Genomic DNA, 19,957 nt, shown 5'->3' on the forward strand with positions numbered 1-19,957 from the left:
AAAGTACTTTTTCCGGAAAAGCGTCCATGCCAATGTAGATGCGCTTTTCCGCAAAAAAGCCCCAATCGTCATTTTCATGATCGGGGCTTTTTTGCGGAAAAGAAATCTGTGCTGTTTACCCTGGCCCTTTTCCGGAACAGTTTTCCGGAAAAGGACTTTTGTCCGAACGGGAGCAGCCTAGTTTTTCTGGAAAAGCACTGATGATTTTACAGTAGATCGTCAGTGCTTTTCCGGAAATTCAAGGGGCCAGTGTAGACAGCTGGCAAGTTATTCCGGAAAAGCGGCTGATTTTCTGGAATAAGTGGCCAGTGTAGACACAGCCAGTGTGTATGGAATGGAACCAAGAACTTGAACTTGAATTGTTAGCTCATAGGTAAATACTCTAAACAACTGAGTCATTTTTATGGTGTGTGTGGCCCTTTAGCTGTTAAGCAGTTCCTACAACGTGGAACCTCTTTAACGAGAGATATAACACAATGACAATGAGGAGTTCTGTGGCACCTTAGAGACTAACAGATTTATTAGGTCTCAAATTTTCCTGGGTAAAACTTGAGCCCTAATAAAAGTCATCAGATTAATTGGAGTAGAGGTTACAGAAGCAGGGATATATGTGTGAGACAACAAAAGGAGGGTATTTGTGTAAATTAGGATAATCAAGTCAGGGTGGAAGTGGTTCATTCACAGCTGTTGATGTGGAAATGTGGATATCAAGAGAGGGGAAATTGTCTTTGTAATATATACCCATGCCTTTGTAAACTCCAGTTCATCTGATAAAGTGGGTTTTACCTGTGAAAGCTTACACCCTAATAAAGCTGTCTCTAAGGTATCACAGGACTCCTCATTGTTTTTGCAGCTACCCCTTTGAGAGGTAGTGCAGTGGTTAAGGTACTTAAAGGCAGAAATGAGGCACCTTGGGTTCAAGAGCTTGCTCAGCAACAAAGTGGTATTTGAACATGTGCTGTAGGTAAGTGCTTGAATTACTAGGTTATTGAGTATTTGTGGGGAGCAGTGATGACATCACCACTTTTTTGTGAGAAAGGGCATATACTTCAAGGGAAGGGCTTCTAGTTGTGAATCCTGAGTAGATGGGAACATATCTCTCTGGCCCAGTTATGTACCTACCTAGGTTTGAGAGGTAGAGCTTCACCATTTCCTACTGACTAGTTTAGGCAGCTCTCTGCTCACTCAGTGTGCTGAATTCTATGGAACCCATTTTTAAGCACCTAACTGTCCCTGTACATAGAAGAGGGAGCCTGAAGGCCTGACTCACAAAGTTGCAACATGGCTTCTAAGTCCTGTTTATGGACATCTGCCCCCATTGCAACATGGTGTCTAAATCTCTTTTGTGAATCTAGACTGGTATTACCAGCACATGCATATGTTACAACCTGATTGTATGTATATCTAAAGTATATACTTGCCAGGGTTTGTTTTGATTTTTTTGGTGGATTGAGGCTCTGATCCACCAAAAAAACACAACTCACATGTAGAAGCTAGTTTGGTTTTCCTCCACTCCTGGACTACTTTTGCATGAAGATAGTCCCTCAGGATAAACTGGAGCAGCTTGAAGGCTTCTTTAATTTGTGCCAACTGCAACCAGCTCAAAGAGGAGTAAAAAGAGTTCTGTAAAAAGCTCTATGGCCCTATCATGCTGAGTTGATCCTCCTGTGGCTAGCAATGCCCGCTTCAGGGCCACTTTGCATTAGAGGTTAGGTTATTGCAAAGCCATAGCACAGTTGAGGATGAAAATCAAAGAAGCTTGATTATATACAGAGATAATATGAATTATATACATATTTGAGAGATGCTTGATTATATAAATACATACAGAGAGAATATGTATGTTTTATCCTATAGGTGCACTTATACGGATGTATAGTGCTAGCTTAGCCCATCCTGAACTTTCTGTGATTCTGTTGTTGTTTTTTATTCTTTGAAGCAGTCTTCTGATTAAGAGTCATTTGCTTCCAACTCACAATATCTTTTAAATGGTTCTGCAAAGTCCTCATGGTTCCCAGCTCACATCAGGAGCTGAGAGCTGGAAGTGTTTCGCTGTAAAATAAACATATGGGCTGTAAATCCTGTGATTCAGAAGTTCGTCTGCAATATTCCCCTCTGCTGTTGCCATAGGTAACCAGGCTCTGCAAAACACCATTTACCCTGGAATGCAAGGAGACGTGGAGCTCAGCAAGGACATTCTAGTTAACCCCTTCCCAGCCAAAAAAACCCCCAAACTCTCTGATGGCTCCAGCAAGAACAAAATGCACTGCTGCTTAATCATCACACATGCCCAAATACACACATAAAAATGTATACAGCATACCACATTTGAACAACATAAAACAATATATAGCCCCCACACACATACACTTCATGACCAGGTTCCAGGATTCTCTTGTCTCCCCACCCTTTTAACAGGTGTTGAATCCTTGAGAGCCTGGCTGTTCAATTAATGCTGTCTCATTTGGCTGGTGTGACTCATTAGACTCCACCCTGAATAAAAAGGAGATGGTGGGGGTGGGGAGAGATAAGTTGCTGTTGTCGGCTGAAATGTATGTATTGTTATGTTAGAATTGCTTTTTGTTAATGTAAGTGGATTTCAGAAGGGATGACTGACTTTGTAACCAAAATGTAGCTTTTGTTTGAAGCTGACTGGGGACCATAAAAGCCTATCTAATATACATGCATACCCACACCAGGTTAGGTACGTATTTCTTGTACACCAGAAATATGTTGCACAGCACGTACCACATTGGTACCATATGTGAACACTACAAAGATACACATCTATGTCACTCAAATACATGTTGCATACACTAGCTGAACCTACATGTGTGCACAACTTCAAATTATTCTTTATATAGCGCTGGAAAGAACCATGTATTTCTGCAAGCAGGTAAAAGAACAAGGTTCCTGCTCCAAAGACCTTATTATTTATATTACTTTTGCATCAAAAGTCTGGCTGAGTGTAACCTAGAAAGTCTGGGAAATTCAATTAAGGATGAGATTATTTCTGGATGTAATCTTGTGATGCCTAGGAACCATAGTCCATGTTTGGACAAGCTGGCACTGAAGCTGTTGTGATGTCTGGTTAAAATGGGGCATGAAAGAGAGGTAAGTATTTCTGGAAAATTCCTTGACATTAGTGGGGGGTAGGGATGGGAGAGTTATCCCTCTGGGTTATTTGAATAGTGATTAAGCATTTTTAAGCTTCTTTTTGCCTTACGCTAGAGTAAAAAGGAAAAAAGAGGGACAGATTGTCCCTGGATTTCTTAGTAGTCAGAGAACTACTGGTCTGGAATTTGTGTAAATACGCAGTCAACTCATCTTCCTGAAGGCCATTCTTCCCTGAAACAGTTTCAACACCACAAGGTTGTAATAGATGATGAAGGGAAGTGTTAAGCCCCAGGAGCTTTCAGGGATTCCGTCTGATTCTCTCATAAAGTGCCTCATAGTGGGCAAAGTTCTCTCAATTGCTAGTATGTCAGCTCCCACACAGCCTAAAAACACACAGTAATACAGAGGCATTTCAAAACATGAGTTGAAATCTCCAGGGTTGTGCTTGAACTGTGCTTGGTTCCTAATTTCCCTGAAGTCCCCTGGCCCCTGTTCAGACCTTGCACTGGATTCTTTATTTCCTTGGAAGATCCTGTGGGCTGCTGCCCAGCTCCAGTGCCACCTTCTGAAGAAGTGGGCTGTGCCCACGAAAGCTCATAATACCATCTACATTTTTTGTTAGTCTCTAAGGTGCTGCAGAACTATTTGTGTGGTTTTTTGTTTTTAAGTTTTTCCATATAACATGTGACTCTTGTGACATTATGGATTCCTGCCTGTCTGTGAAATTAATGTGTTCATGTGTAGATCAGAAACAGCAGCTGTCTGGGAAGCAAAGCAAACTCTAGTTATCAATAACGTGGCAATTTAAATGTGAATGAACTACCTGAAAGCCAAAGTTCAACAAAAACCTTCTCTCCTTCCCCCCCCCCCCCCCCGACCCCCGCAACAGGGACTGGAGGAACGAAGGAGGGGAGTCTTGGATCTAGATCAATTGCTTCAAGATGAAGGTTGGTTTTAAATTGTCAGATTTTACATATCTTTATTTATAGAAGCTAGGTGTGTGTACACATAACATACCATATATAAATACGCACACACGTGTGCCTGTTTGTGTGTGACAAATACCACAGGTTTTATAAAGAACTTGGGTTGTTGTAACATTGAAATGAAACACTCCCTTTGTTCCCTTGCTGGTGGAAATCGGTAATGTTTATTTCCTGAGGATAGGAAATCACCAAAGAAAGGAATTTTTCAGTTGTAAACTGTGCCAAAAATGTCCTTCCCCCAGTCCAGCAGTGGTTGTTCTTGTTGGCTATGTCTGCAGAAACAGAATGAGAAAGAAGGGAGTGGAGGGAAAGCCTGACAGAATCTGGGCTGGGGCATGAAGGGGTTACTGACTGCATTGCATTCTCTGTCTGCAGCTCCAAGCAAAACCCAGAGAGACAGTGATGTCAGCACTAACTTCCATTGCCCAGGGCCCCTTGCCTGACAGTGTAGATGATCCAACACATTCCAATCTACCACAATCAGAGGTTCATGCTGCTATTTCATGACTTCTTCAGATGAAAACATGTGGAGTTAAATATATATACAGTCTAATGTACACATACAGATTTCAGCAGAAATAGATCATCGATGGGAAACAAGCTGCAGTTTTCTCTGCCTGGTACTCAGTATCTATGTTGATCTCCTCATTGAGAAAAATACATGTTCATGTAGCTAAGAGACAATTCCTCTGTGAATATTTTAATATTGGGTTCAGCTAGCACTGTCACATAAGAGGTAGCCAGACAGAATTGGAGATAAAGTAAAAGGTGGGGATTAGGAAAATAGGAGAGCGAGAGAAAATTCAAACTTGTAAACAGAATAAAACTTTTTTTGTAATTTTCTAGTGCTATTCTTTTAAAGCACTTGTGGCAAAGCAAGGTCACAAGTGGATTGTGTAGCTCCTGCAGAACAAGGTCACAAGTGGGTTGTGTTGCTCATGTCCAGCTGCCGGTGATAAAGAGAATGTTACAAGGAATCCCTTTGCATGTTGGAGTGGAATGAAATGCTCTGGGGAATCGCTGGCAAAGAGAAGCTTTTTGTTTTCCTCTGGAGTGGGAGCCAAATGTTGGAGGAAACTTGTAGCAATAACAGGATTTTATTGATAATTTTTTATGTCTGCGTGTTTAAATTGCATATATGTGTGTGTGTGTGCCTGTGTCTATATGTTGCTTTATCTATTATCTGTATGTCTCCGTATTTGTCCATCATTCGGTATCTATATTTCTCTGTATGTCTCATTTGTCTGTGTATGTGTATGCATGCATTTTCCATTATTATACAATCAGAGAAAGGCAAACCCGATGATAGTTCTTGATTTCAGGATTCAAAAATATGGGTGAGAGAAATTCTGTCACTTTTGTCTTTCTCATTCTCCCTTTGTTTTTGTTTTTTCCCCAGATTCCCTCTCTCCCCCATCAGTTATTTCTCTTTTTCTTCAGCTCTTTTCATCCCCCAGCTTGTAAATGCTTGTTCCTGTAGAAAAGTCTCAAAATTAATCTATTTCTGCTTGGTCATAGAGTCTGACTCCTTTGTATGATACATCCTTGTATATTTTACTCTTTTTTTTTTAAACTTATTGAAGGCTTCAACCTTGCAAATTCCTATGAACTGTTCTGGTTTGTGTCTCCCCTTCATTTGGCCCCTGACTAGAAGATGCATAATTTTGGAGAGAAAGAGAAGCTGCTGTGGTCCCCAGTGGCTCACTGGGGTCTTGGTGGCTGGTTTAGTTGGTAAAACCCTAATCAGGTACTGGAAGGGGTAAGGCCAAAAGTTTAATGTAGGATAAAAACGCAAACCCCTTAAATCTCTTAGTGTTCAGCTTAACCTTGCTTTGACTCTGAAGAGATGACTGCAAGGGAGGATGAGCTTGTATTAGAAACAGGATTCTCTCTTTCTGCCCAGACCCTGCTATGCCAGTTCCAGTATTAATCAGCATCAGTAGTGCAAATCTTCTGTATTGATTTCTGTCAGTTGAGGGTCAGACCTGCCTTACTTCCCCATTAGTGTAATCAAGGCTGAGAACCTGACATTGCTCTCAAGTGCTTTTTTCCTCTGTTTGCTAAGATAAATTCATGCCCTGCCCTGGTGCAGGATCACTCAGCCCTCCTGCAACTTGGATGATGGAAAAACTGTCAAGAAAACATGGGGCAGGTTTTAACAGAGATTGTATTTCACTAGTGATAGAATGGGGGAGCTGCCCCTGATGTCAACCAAACATAATGAGGTATATAGACAGAATATAGTAGTAATATGCATAGTGCCTGACATCACCCCCAGGATCTCAGAGTGCATAGTAAGCACTAATTAAACCATTAAAAGAACTTGAGATGGATTTGAAACTGGAGTGCTCCTAGGCTTCCCTGGAAAAGGGAGTATAGTTTAGTGATCTGAGCACAAGAAATCTTGAGTTCATTTCCAATCTTTGCAGCTGACTTGCTACTGGTACATCATTTTAGGCAATTCTCTTCATTGCTTTGTGCTTCAGTCTCTTCTCCCCCCTTCCCCCGCCCCAGTAACATCTCCATAATTTACAATGGGGTGTGTAATATTGTTAAACTTCACTGAAGATACAAAGTACTTCAAGTATTAATTGTATAATATATAATGAATCCTCAAAACCAGACTGTGAGATGGATATAATAATGATATGTGGAGCTCTTTGTTGTCTCAGATTATCATGTCTGTTAGAGAGGTTTAGTGACTTAGGTGCTCACACACAGTGAGTCAGATTTAGTCTAAGAACTTATATTGGTATCCCTGTGTTGCCCAGAGGTGTGGAAAATCTACACCCCTGAGTAACTTTGTTATGCCCAACTAACTGCCACCGTAGGCTGTACTAGGTCAATGGAGGGCTTTTCCCATCAACATAGTTACTGCCTCTTAGGGAGGTGGAGTACTAGGGCAGTAAGAGAAACTCTCCTGTTCGCATAAGTATCATCTTGCACTGTTGCAGTGTGAACTTACCTTAAGTGTACACAAGCTCACAGTAGAAAATTGTAATAGAATTTCCAAGCCTTGACTCCTAGTCTCTTAGGGTATGTCTACACAACCACCCTAGTTCGAACTAGGGTGGTTAATGTAGGCAACCAAAGTTGCAAATGAAGCCCGGGATTTAAATATAATAATTAGAAAGCCTAATTTGAACTACCTACTCCGTGCCGTGTGTAGCCGCGGGCACACAGTCCGAACTACTGGGGCTTTAAAAATGGCGGCGCCCGGTAAGATGCAAATGAATCCTGGGATATTTAAATCCCGGGCTTCATTTGCAACTTCGGTTGCCTACATTAACCACTCTAGTTCGAACTAGGGTGGTAATGTAGACATACCCTTACAAAACTCACTGGAGCACGATCCTGGTTACAACACTTTTGTTATATTTCAGCACTTTTGTTAGTAGTATTATTTCCATTGGGGTGTGGATAGCCCTGACCATTTTGACGGGGGGGAAGGGAAAGGGGGTGAAGAAATCTCTGTAGCTCAGATCCCCAATACCATCTTTCCCTTAGCCGGGAATATTCAGTCACGGCTGCCCAGAGGACATATTCTGGGAGATTTCAGAATTTTATTGAGTAAATTCTAGTTTTCATTTATGACTGAAATAAACAAAGGTGTCAGCCAAAGCAGTGCTGCTGAGGAGCTTGTCACACTCCAGTGCTAGGCAGCTGCGGCTGCTGCTTTGGAGACAGATTTATTAAGATTATTAGTAAGTGTTATTTGGAGGTGACTGAAATCACTTGGTGAGCTCCAGAGGATTAGCCTTCCAAAGATAGCAAAGGCAAAAAAAAGAAACCTCAGACAAACAAGCTACCTAGTACTAGTTGTATTTATTTAATGAAGTCTCTGCACAAGATTAGCTCACAAGCAATCACTTGTTTTCGTGGCAGAAGATATGGGGGAGGGAAAATGGAAAACATTTTAAGAAGCAGCTCCCTCTCTTGTCTGGCTCAACAGGTAGGAGATTGCTTTTGCTGGGAGGGCCCTGGGTGAGAAGGCATCACCGTTTCTTGTGTTGCTGTTTGCTGACTCCCTAACTATACTGCACCTGTGATACAGAAGTAACCTTTATTATGAAGGCTGTATGCAGGGAAAATATATCAGTTAAAATGGATACTTGTGTCTTGGGCACTGATTCAAACTGGTTTGAGACAGAGGAGTAGCTTGAAGGAGGAGTAATAATCAGGGTAATTTTCTGCCATTCTCCAACACCTTTCATCACAGGATTTCAAAATCCCTTGCAAACCTTAATTCATTAAGCATCAGATCCCCTCTCTGGTAGGAGGCAGGTCACAATTATTGTTCCCAGATGTGGAATCCAAGGTACTGTACAAGGTTCTGTGCCCTAGATCACAGAGGGAGACAGTGGCAGGTGACAATGGAAAGAGACCAAACAGACACAAGTATCATAGAATGAATAGAAACACTGATTTATGGCTTATTACAACAAGCTGAAACCCACTAATAATCACCCTCTCAGCTGCCTTCCTACCCCTTCTTTCCCCTCTGTGAATGTAGGGCTGTTAACAGGCCACTTCACCTTGAATGGTGCCTTGAAATGTGTGCTATTTATGCTAAACAATCTGTACCACCTTGTCTTTAGCTGGGAAGCTCTGAGTACGTTTCCCAGACCAGAAGAAGAGCTCTGTGTAAGCTTGAAAGATTGTTTCTCTCTCACCAACAGAAGAATAAAAGATATTTCATCAACTAATTTGTCTCTCTAATGCAGAAGGAGAAAGAAAAAAAGCATTTCTACCATAGGGATGTTAAATATCAGTTAACTCATGAATAACCTCATGAGTTGATTAACCTCATGAATTCTTATTGGTTAGTTGACTATTCAATAGTTCCTGGGCGTGGGGCTGGCAGCCAAGTGTGCTCTGGCTTCACTCCCAAGGAGCCCCCTGCCATTCCACGCTGCTGCCTCTTTATCAGAGCAAAAGGGCTCCCTCACCCCCAGATCAATCATGGTCTGTGGGTGAGGAAGCCCAGAAGTATCCTGGCCCCGCCCCTTCCATTGGAGGCCCCGCCCCTTCCAGAGCAGCCCCGGGCCAACTTCAACAATTTATTGCCCACCCCAGTCTAGCTTCTAATATACTTTAAATGCAGAGCCGCAGCAGGGATAGGTCCCAAACCCATTGCAAGCCAGGACTGAGCTGGGCTGCTGGCCAGCCTGCTAAAAAATTTACTGGCAAGTGGGGGGGCAGGGGAGAATATATGTAGTCTATAGCAGTGTTTCTGAGTGATTCTGTAGAACACTTTCAAACACATTAACTGGCCACTCCGGTTTGTTTATTAACCGGCACTGCAGCCACGGAGCATTGCGGCTCCCATTGGCTCCGTTTTATCCTTTGCAGCCAAAGGGAGCCACGGGAAGCGGTGGCCCGGCCCACGCCACTTCCCGCGGCTCCCCTTGGGTGCAAAGGATGAAACGGAGCCAATGGGAGCCACAAGGCTCCATGTCCGTGGCGTCGGTAAATTAAACAAACTGGGACAGCATGTGTTTCTGAGTGATTCCACGGAATGCTTTCAGAAACACTGGCCTATAGCATTAACCTATAAGTTTTTGCTTATTGGTTAATCATAAGAACAGCCATACTTGGTCAGACAAAAGGTCCATCTAGCCCAGTATCCTTTCTGCCAACAGTGACCAATACTAGATTCCCCAGAGGGCAGGATCGCAACAAGTAATCCTTGCGTGATCCCTCCTCTGTCACTTAACTCTAGCGAAACAGAGGCTAGGGATACCATTCCTACCCATCCTGGATAATAGCCATTGATGGACCAAACCTCCATGAATCTATCTAGCTCTTTTTGAGCCCTGTTAAAGTTCTAGCCTTCACTGCATCCTCTGGCAAGGAGTTCCACATATTGACTGTGTGCTGAGTGAAGAAAAACTTCCTTTTGTTTGTTTTAAATCTGCTGCCTATTAATTTCATTTGGTGACCCCTAGTTCTTATATTGTGGAAATAAGTAAATAACTTTTCCTTATTCACTCTTTCCATAGCAGTCATAATTTTATAAACCTCTATAATATCCTCCCTTAGTCTCCTCTTTTCTAAGCTGAAAAGTCCAAGTCTATGGCTACACTACCGTTTTTTGCGGAAGAGGATATGCAAATGCAGTGCTTATTTGCATATCTTCCTCTTTTTTTTGTTTGTGTGTGTGGAAGAGGTTTTGCTGCTAAAAATCCCCATGTGCAAGTAATTCCTCATTTAACAAGTGCCCTCTTAAAACGTTTTTGCGATAGCACGATTTTTATTTTTTAGGGAATGTTTTTTGAATTACACGACTGTCCCCGGAATAACATGTTTTCCCCAGCTTCCCCCACCTCCCTGCAAAGCAGCAGAGGGTTTACCGCTTGCCACGCCATTCCCTACTGACTCCCCCTCGCTAGACGCCTTGCCCCTTCTCCTCCGCCCCCGTTTGCAGGCTGGCAGCTGGGTTTCACTTACGTCTACACTGCTATTGCATTCTTTTAACAGAAAATCGAAAGAACACAGGGTTTTTTCCAACATTGGTAATCCTCATTCTACAAGGAAGAACGCCTTTTCTCAATTGAGCTCTTCCGCAAAAAGGCATGCGTGGACACGGAAGAGGGAGTTTTTTTGAAAAAGGCCTCCAGGAAAAAGCACAGGTGCCCTGGTGGCCACTCCGTCCATAGTAATCACAACTTAAATGTGTGAGAGTGTCCACACTGAATGGACACTATCTTTAAATGCGCTTTGGCAGTGTGGACGCTCTTTTGGAAGAAGTTTTTTTGGAAGATCTCTTCTGGAAAAGCTTCTTCCAAAAGAAGCCTGAAGTCTAGACATACCACTGGAGTTGTAGCCCCCTCTCCTTCCTTCAGAGCAGTACACAGTTCTGATCTGGGACAATATACACCATTGCCTGTGCATTCCATAACTTTGCTAAAAACCACAACAGAAGCTGAGCTCCTTAGTTTTGTAAGCCTGTTCAGACAGGAAAGGCCTTTGATTTCACTCAGACTTGAGCAGACAGGGGCCTATGAATGTAGCAACTCCTCCTTCAGCCAAGGGAAGGCCGCAGGACACACAGCTCTGCTCTCTTGAGATAAGCTGTCACTGGAAATGGGAGTAAATGAAATGGAAGAATAGGATGGGAATTTGGCTGAACAACATGACACTTGGGTGGTGGTAGAACTCTGTGCTGATCTGTGTATTTATTCCTGTGCAGGGATTGGAGGGCATGCCAGCAGGGCTCAAAGAAGTAGATGTTTGAAGCCCTATTGGTGAAGTTCCTGATTCCTGACAATGCAGCTCTTTGGGATATTAGTTTATGGCCTTAAATTCTTATTTAAATAAATGATTCCCAAATAATGAAAAAACTAGTAAAGTATTGGAAAGAGACTGAGAGCAGAAGAGAGGGAGAGAGAGAGAGAGAGACACTGTGGAATTACAGGATCATCTCCTGGCCTTTTTTTTTTTTTTTTGGCAGGCTCCAACATTTCTGTAGCAGTAGTTACTTCCTCAGGTGAAGCTGGTGAAAGCAGAGCCCATTTTCTTTCATAAATAAAATGAAGGAACATGCATTAAGATGAGAGAGACTGGATTTTCTCCTCCTGAGAATTTCTCTCTGCATCTGAAAATATTCTCAGGCTAAGGAAATAGAACTTAAATTTCCATGGAACACTGGGGGGAATTTTTGCAGCAGGAACAAAAATATAATCAGAGGCTAGTATTTTATAATATTTGATATACTATAAAGCCCAAGGAGCTTTATCTTCTCTCTTTGGAATCAGTTATCTAGAACATATGTGCCATTGCGTGGCATTTTGTTGAGCCCGGGCTTTGTCTACACAGGCAGATGTAATGTGCTGGCGTTTACAGCACTGCTCACAGAGGCTATGTCTACACAGCAGCGTTATGTCAGAATAATGTTCGTTATTCCAAAATAACTATGCGAGCATCTACACAGCTAGCCCGTTATTTTGAAATAATTTCAAAATAATGGGTGGTTTATTTCGGCATTTGTAACCTCACTCCATGAGGAATAATGCCTCTTCCAAAATAGTTATTTCAGAATAGCAGTAGTGTGGATGCTCCACTGCTGCTATTTTGAAATAGTTCCTCCCTAGGCCATTCAAAGTAATTACTCCCCAGTGTTTCCTGGGACTCTAAATCGAGCTAGTGTGCCCACATTAGGGGAGCCTGCCTAGGACTAATTTGCAGGCTTCCTTGTAGTGTAGACACGCTATTTTGAAATAAGCTATTTCAGAGTATTTCTTCCAGAGTATTTCTTCCAGAATACCGTATTTTCCGGCGTATAGGGCGACTGGGCGTATAAGACGACCCCCTATGTTTTTAATTAAAAGATAGGGTTTCATCTTATACCCCAGCGCCCCTCCGCCTCCTTTGCTCCCGGTGTCCCTGGTCTGCTGGAGATGGTCCCCAGCAGACCAGAGGCACTGGGAGCAAAGCCGCCAGGAGCGCCTGGGCTGCCCCCCCCGCCGGAGCCCCTCCGCGGCTTTGAAAGCCTCGGGGGAAGCCGGCGGGGGGGCATCCCAGGCGCGCATGGGCTGCCCCCCCGCCGGAGCCCCTCCGCGGCTTTGAAAGCCTCGGGGGAAGCCGGCGGCGGGGCATCCCAGGCGCGCATGGGCTGCCCCCCCGCCGGAGCCCCTCCGCGGCTTTGAAAGCCGCCGCGGAGGGGCTCCGGCGGGGGGGCAGCCCATGCGCGCCTGGGATGCCCCGCCGCCGGCTTCCCCCGAGGCTTTCAAAGCCGCGGAGGGGCTCCGGCGGGGGGGCAGCCCATGCGCGCCTGGGATGCCCCCCCGCCGGCTTCCCCCGAGGCTTTCAAAGCCGCGGAGGGGCTCCGGCGGCGGGGCATCCGGCGTACAAGACGACCCCCGATTTTTGGGGGATGTTTTTTAACATCAGAGGTCGTCTTGTACGCCGGAATATACGGTAGCTTTTTCCTAAATAATCGTGTAGTGTAGATGCAGCTAGAGTTCTGCAGGGAAGCTGCTGTTGAGTGTCCCTAGTGTCCACCAGGTCTGTCCTTAAAGGAGTGTCCAGGGCAACCCCTTCCCCGCCACAGGCCCCTTCCCCTGCCTCTGCTCTACATCTAATCCATCCCTTCCCCTGCTCTGCCTCCTTCCTGCCCCAAGTTCTCTTCCTTAAGTGACACAAGCCATTACTGGGGGGCCTGGTGTGAGGCAGTAGGATGAAATGTCTCTCCTGCACTCATCATGATGGCAGCAGCCGGAGAGATCCAACAGCCTGCTCTGCTCTACCTCACCAGCCTGCTGCACTTCACTTCGCTGGTAGCACCACAAAGACTCAAGCCTGCTTTCTGCAACCCTCACCCAAAAATTCACTTCAAAGCTTCAAAAAAAATCAAAGCCACTTACTGAGGCATCCTCTGCTGTTTGCGTTTCCCCAGCCTGTGACCTCCGCAACTGTCTAGCGGCCTCTTCTGAGACAGAAAATAGTTCCTGATTGCAAGTATCTGTGGATGCTGATTCATCCTCTGTCTCTGGATCCCCCTTGGCACTTCAGTGCACAATTTCCTCCTCCTGGCTCACTCCACTCTGGAATGGCCTCTGAGGCTCTGAAGTATCCACAGGAGTCTTTGGGGTGGAGTTTGGGGTCACCTCCAAATATGTCATTCAACTCTGTTTAAAGCCAGCAGGTCATGAGCACAACACTGGAGTGGAGGTTTGCCTCCTGTACCTTTGGTAGGTGTTTCACAGCTCCTACACTTTGACCCTGCACTGCAGTGCGTCTTGGTCATGGTCCCTTTCAGTCATGCATCTTGACATTAGCCCACAGGTGTCATAATTCCAATGACTGGAGCACAGCTGTGATTGGACAGTCTCCTTTCACCAAACACTGAGGAGGTCCAGCACCTCAGCATTGCTCCAGGCAGGAGATTGCCTGGTATGTGGCACAGGCATGGTCACCTTGAAAGATATGCTGAGAGCACTCCACATGTCAATGAGAAAACTGGAAAGGGACTTTCAGAATTCTCAAGTAATGAAAAGGGAAAGTGTGACAGGGTGAGGCAACTGCAGTGACCTGGTGTGCCGGGAGGGCTGGGATGAGAGACACCTTGGAGGGGATGTGGCTGGGGAGGAAACCCTAGTCCCAGCCAGGGGATTGGCTGGGGTCGGGCCGAACACCGGCTCAGGTGCAGAAAGCACGACATGCACCAGGGCAATGGGTGCCGGCTGATGACGTCACCTGGTGACAGGCCGGTGACGTCAGCAGAGTGTCGGGGACGCCAAGTGGGGGGGGGGGGGGAGATAGGCCCCGGATGGGATCAGGAAGGATAAAAAGAGCCGAGGATCTGCCAAGAGGGAGGACGGGCCGCAGCATGCTGAGGAAGATGTGGCCGCAACGGTTGAGGTTTTAGAAGGGAACATCCTTTGCACCGAGAGGGGAGGGAAAAGCTTAAAAAGCCCGAAACGTGGAGGTAGGAAGTAGCCCAGGGCTGATGTGTTTAGGGGCAGCTCCCCCGTCAGCCAGGCCAGGGAGAAACTATCCTTGCCTTAGGGCGCTGGGCTGGGACGCAGGAGAGTAGGTGGGCCCGGGTCCCCTTGCCCCACCATTTGCGGTCAGGTGTCTCTGATCTGGAAACTGTAGTTGCTAATAGAAACTTGATTTATTTGGTGTATACGGTGCCGAAGGGGTATCAATGGGGATGAGTAAATCACAATAAAAGGGGCATTGATAGAGCCTCCAAAAGTGGTCTGCGTACAGCAGGTCTAAGGATTGGTCACCTGAGGGCAAGGCAGTAGAGTTCAAATCAATGGCCAGAGAGATGAGAACAGGCATTGTGGGACAGATACCACAGGCCAGTCGCAGGGCTGTAGTACACTATGGCATCCATGCTGGTACCCCAGCGCTGTAAATACTCCATAGAAAGCTCTGTGCCTGTCATCACATAAATGTGGAGTTAGTGCACACTAAGTGCCTTGCCAATGATTTACCGCAGAGAACCTTGCCAACATAGACAAGGCCTGAGACCTGCTTTAATAGATATCTGCATGATTCTTCCTGGGCAAGGTTAGGGGAACCCTTAAATAGCATAGAACAGCTGTGGTGCTTCCTAATCTACCCACGTCCTGCCTGACAGTGCAAGGAAAAAGGAGAAGTGGGCTGATGGGGTTTCCTTATGCTTGGCCAATTCCCAACACTTCAAAAGGAAACCTGGGGGGGCCACTAACAGCAATCATCCTTCCGGCCTAATTTATACCAGGGATCAGGACTCGGGAACTTGAAGGTATTTTAAAGCCATCTTTGTCCTCTGTGCATGAGCAGAATGTGAACTACCAGCTGGTGGGAGGCTAGTCCCCAGCTTTGCCCCTTCTGCCTGAGTTCCCCACCCTTTCCATACTCCCCACCAGAGGACCCCCAGCTGCCAGCCCCAGTTCTGTATTGCCCCCAGACACTCCCCATGAGCAATGGGAGAGAGGGCAGCACAGCAGCAGCCTTTCCACTCCCGTAGCGCCATGAAGGCAGGTGGTACGGCCCACGTCGGGGCCACCCCACAGAAGCCTCAATGAATGGGAAGCAGGTGGGGAACGGGCTCGTGGTGGACCATAGGTGGGGATATACCTGGCTATTTGTAGAGGCATAGCCTCCTTCAGCCTTTGATACCTGCTGACCATATCCCTGTCTCCTTCAGCTGTACATTGAGGTTATGTCTAGACTGGCAAGTTTTTCCGCAAAAGCAGCTGATTTTGCGGAAAAATTTGCCAGCTGTCTACACTGGCTGCTTGAATTTCCGCAAAAGCGCTGACGATCTCATGTAAGATTGTCAGTGCTTTTGCAGAAATACTATGCTGCTCCCGTTCGGGCAAAAGTCTTTTTCCAAAAAACTTTTGTGCAAAAGGGCCAGTGTAGACAGCAGAGATTTGTTTTCCGCAAAAAAGCCCCGATCGCAAAAATGGCGATCAGGGCTTTTTTGCGGAAAAGCGTGACTAGATTGGCCACGGATGCTTTTCCGCAGCACTCACCACTTGCTTTCCTGCTGGAAGGCGAGTGGTGGGTTCCGGCTCAGCAGAATGCCACACAGCCTGGTTGCCTCATGTGCTGTAGCTACAGCCAGGCCATAGTGAGGCTGCCCCTGCTGGGGAAGTCTCACTACTATCCCAGTTCCATTTCTGTGGCAGCCACGTGGCCTGTTTAGCGGGGCCGCATGGTGGAGCTGGGCTGATCTGGGGACCGGACTGCTTAGGGGGAGAGTGCGAGCCACATGGTGGAGTGGGGTTGCTCAGGGGGTGAGTCACATGGCGGAGCAAGGCTATTCTGGGCCTGGGGCTGCTGGGGCAAGCTGCCTGTGGGGTGGCTTGGGCCCTGTCAGGTCCAGAGTTGAGTTGGAGTTGCGTGTCGAGTGGCAGTGGCCCCGGCCAGCTCCAAGTCCAGTGAAGGTGTTGTGTCAGCTATAGCAGGGCATGCTACACTCTCAGGGCTGAGAAGGCACCAGCCTGCAGGTCCGGCTCAGGAGTGGAATGGGCTGAGGGGTGTAGGGCTGGGAAAGGCGGGCACTGACCCACTGTGCCGGGGCTCACAGGGAACTTTCCTTCATGAATATTACTGATGTTAAATGAAGGAAATGCCACATTCAGATTTAGATCACAGACCTGCTTTGCTGGTGATTGTTTTTAATAAGACTTACATGTTTACAAACAGCAAAGTTTTAAAAGCAGAATAGTATCAAGTCTATTTATTACTCAAGACACCTAAAAGCAATCTTTAAATTGTATAGAAAGAATGGCCATTCAAAAGCGCATTGTTTCAAGGAGAAAGAGAGAGGGTATGATTTAGTGGTTGGAACAAGATACTGGAAATCAAGGCTATTATTTTTTAAATCTGGTCTTTGTATTCCCCCCCCCCCCCCCTCTCTCTCTCTCTCTGTGTGTGTGTAGAATAGTGATAGAAATGTAGCCGTGTTAGTCTGGGGTAGTTGAAGCAAAATGCAGGACAATGTAGCACTTTAAAGACTAACAAGATGGTTTATTAGATGATGAGCTTTCGTGGGCCAGACCCACTTCCTCAGATCATGTGTGTGTGTGTGTGTGTGTGTGTGTGTGTGTGTGTGTGTGTGTGATATTTGTTAGTAACTGGTGGGTGCAATGGTGGCACACATCCAAACAAGCATGTGACCTCAATATTGGTGCACAAGATGAAACTCACTCCACTTGTGGATGGAAAATCTTAGAGGGAACACTGGTAATGATTCCATATTTAACACTGTAAATAGTTTTTTATAATATGTTTGATTTTGACACCACTAGCTCCAACTTCCACAAAATATATCCTTTCTACCTGACATTTTTCATGTGTGGTGTCCTGCCAAAGGTTAATTCATTTGGAGAGACTGAGATGAATTGACCCAGTCTCTTAATACAGGAGTTTGAAAAATGAGAGGGTTTTAACTTTTGGAATAGTCTTCTAATAGTTGGAACATCATATCTCAAAAATGCTTTGGCTTAGAAACACTACATTTGTTTAATTCATTCTTCTTCAGTGAGAATTAGTGTCTGAGTATTTTATGGAGTTTCAGTTATTGTTTTTGATAAATTGATTGTGGAGTTTTGAACTATATAAAGTCTATATAAAACTATACATAAAATTATATAAAGTTAGTAGGCTCACTGACATAGTTTAGAAATTCCCAGGGACTAAGAGCCACAAGGGCTCAGAGCTAACCTGGGATAGATAGAAAGAAGTCCACAATTACTCTGCTTTATAAATTTCTCAAAGTCTGTAGCCAAAGCAGACCTATTGACAGGCTAATTATACTATAAACTCCTGATAGTTAGAGATATAACTGGCTGAATTTGAAGAAGTTCAGAAGTGTATGGGACGAGTCTGCACATTTCTTTAAATCTGGAGCTGAACATACGAGGTTGAAAGACTTTAACATCAAAACAACTTGAAAGAATCTTTGGTTTTTAGGGTTCCCACAAAACAATAACCCAGGGATAAAATACCTGCTATATTCTGATGTCCCGTTCATTTTATTATCCCCACAAGACAGCCTTAAAAAAAAAAAATCTTCATTTGTAAGAAACATTCAGCAACTGACGAGCCACACAAGTCAATCTGCAAAAGACCAAAATCATAATATTGAAGAAAAAGCTGTTAAACTCTATTAGGGTACGTCTACACTACAACGTTAATTCGAACTAACTTAGTTCGAATTAGTTAATTCGAACTAAGCTAATTCGAACTAACGGATCCAGACTAAAAAACTAATTCGAATTAGCATTTTGCTAATTCGAACTAGCATGTCCACATTAAGTGGACCCTGAACCAGGCTTAAGGATGGCCGGAAGCAGTGCCGGCAGGGCATCAGAGGAGGACTTAGAGCGTGGAGATGCTGTGTCAGGCTAGCCGAGGGCTGTGCTTAAAGGGTCCCAACCCCCACCCCGGACAGACTGTTCTCAGGGGTGCCCTGCTTGCAAAGCAGTCCTGGCTTGGATTGGCTAGAGTACCCACACTGGGCACATCACAGCACTCGGCCATCAGCCCGGCTGCACTTGCCATAGGCTGCCATCTGGGGAGAGGGGGCAATTGGAGGGCTGCAGGAGAGCTTCCATCCCAAAAGCCCGCAGAGCCAGCCCAGTCCTCCCCATCAGGGGCGCGTACCCCATTCCTCCTTCACCTCCTTCCACTTACCCTTCCCTAGCCCCTCTTCTTGATGTACAAAATAAAGGACAATTGTGTTCAAAAATTGAATCTGTCTTTATTGAACAAAACTGGGGGAGACTGGGAAAAGGAGGTGGGAGAGGGGAAGAGAGAGGCTGGGAGAGGGAGGGCAACTAAAATGATCAGGGGTTGGGAACAGGTCCCATATGAAGAGAGGCTAAAGAGACTGGGACTTTTCAGCTTAGAAAAGAGGAGACGGAGGGGGGACAGGTTAGAGGTCTCTAAAAGCAGGAGTTGGGTGGAGAGGGTGCATACAGAAAAGTTCTTCATTAGTTCCCATAAAGAAGGACTAGAGGACACCAAAGGAAAGGAATGGGTAGCAGGCTTCAAACTAGTAACAGAAAGTTCTTCTTCACAAAGCAAAGAGTCAACCTGTGGAACTCCTTGCTGCAGGAGGCTGTGAAGCTAGACCTAGAACAGAGTTTAAAGGGAAGTGAGATCAAGTCATGGAGGTTGGGTCCATGGAGTGGTATTAGCCAGGGGGTAGGAGTGGTGTCCCTGCCCAAGGTTTGTGGAAGGCTGGAGATGGATGGCACGAGACAAATGGCTTGGTCACTGTCTTCGGTCCATCCCCTCCAGGGTCCCTAGGGTTGGCCGCTGTCGGCAGATAGGCTACTGGGCTAGATGGACCTTTGGTCTGACCCAGTACGGCCATTCTAAGCTCAGGGTCGGGGGTCTCAGTGGACCACCTTGACTTTCATGCATACCTGCTCCTGGGTGGCCAGGCTGGCAGCTCTCCTGCCCTAGCCGGCCACTTTCCTGTGCCTAGTGTGGAGGTCGTGGACGAGGTCCACAATGTCCGCACTAGCCCAGGCGGGTGCCTGCCTCTTGCGGTCCCGGGCAAGCTCCCGGGAGCCGCCAGCCTGGTCCCGGGAAGAGGGGGAGGGCTGGGGGGCATCGGGTGGGTGGCTCGATCCGTGCCAGGTGCAGGGTCTGCTGGCTGGGTGCTGGCAGGCTTGCACCTGGCACTGGCACCGTAGCCAGGCCGTGCCCCTGTAAGGGGTCCGGGGCCGGGAGAGGGGCAGTAGAGTTTCCCTGGTGTTGGCCAGAGTGGCCACCAGGGAAACCTGGGGAGGGCTAGGGTCTACACAGCCCTTAATTCGAACTAGTAAGTTCGAACTAGGCTTAATCCTCGTGGAATGAGGATTACCTAGTTCGAACTAAGCGCTCCGTTAGTTCGA

General features: G+C 46.0%; 2 long non-coding RNA genes across 5 annotated transcripts in view; one reads left to right on the plus strand and one right to left on the minus strand.

The window, feature by feature from the left end:
- The first annotated feature begins 337 nt into the window (after window positions 1-337).
- LOC142829099 (uncharacterized) overlaps window positions 338-19,957 on the plus strand; it is a 53,918-nt gene continuing 34,298 nt past the window's right edge. Inside the window, exons 1-3 of one of the 4 annotated variants that reach the window (XR_016349613.1) lie at window positions 820-964; window positions 4,007-4,064; window positions 4,479-5,832. This is a non-coding gene — a long non-coding RNA (uncharacterized LOC142829099). Of the gene's footprint in view, window positions 965-2,977; window positions 3,115-4,006; window positions 4,065-4,478; window positions 5,833-19,957 lie in introns of those variants that run through there. The other 3 variants (XR_016349615.1, XR_012903369.2, XR_016349614.1) reach the window with 3 other exon arrangements.
- LOC112544899 (uncharacterized) lies at window positions 8,017-13,604 on the minus strand. The gene is made up of 3 exons (XR_003088262.2): window positions 13,469-13,604; window positions 8,345-8,443; window positions 8,017-8,146 (listed from the first exon to the last, which is right to left on the minus strand). It is a non-coding gene; the product is annotated as an uncharacterized LOC112544899 (long non-coding RNA).

The sequence above is a fragment of the Pelodiscus sinensis genome, chromosome 5 (genome assembly GCF_052426305.1).
Source record: "Pelodiscus sinensis isolate ZL-2025 chromosome 5, ASM5242630v1, whole genome shotgun sequence".
Lineage (NCBI taxonomy): Eukaryota > Metazoa > Chordata > Testudines > Trionychidae > Pelodiscus > Pelodiscus sinensis.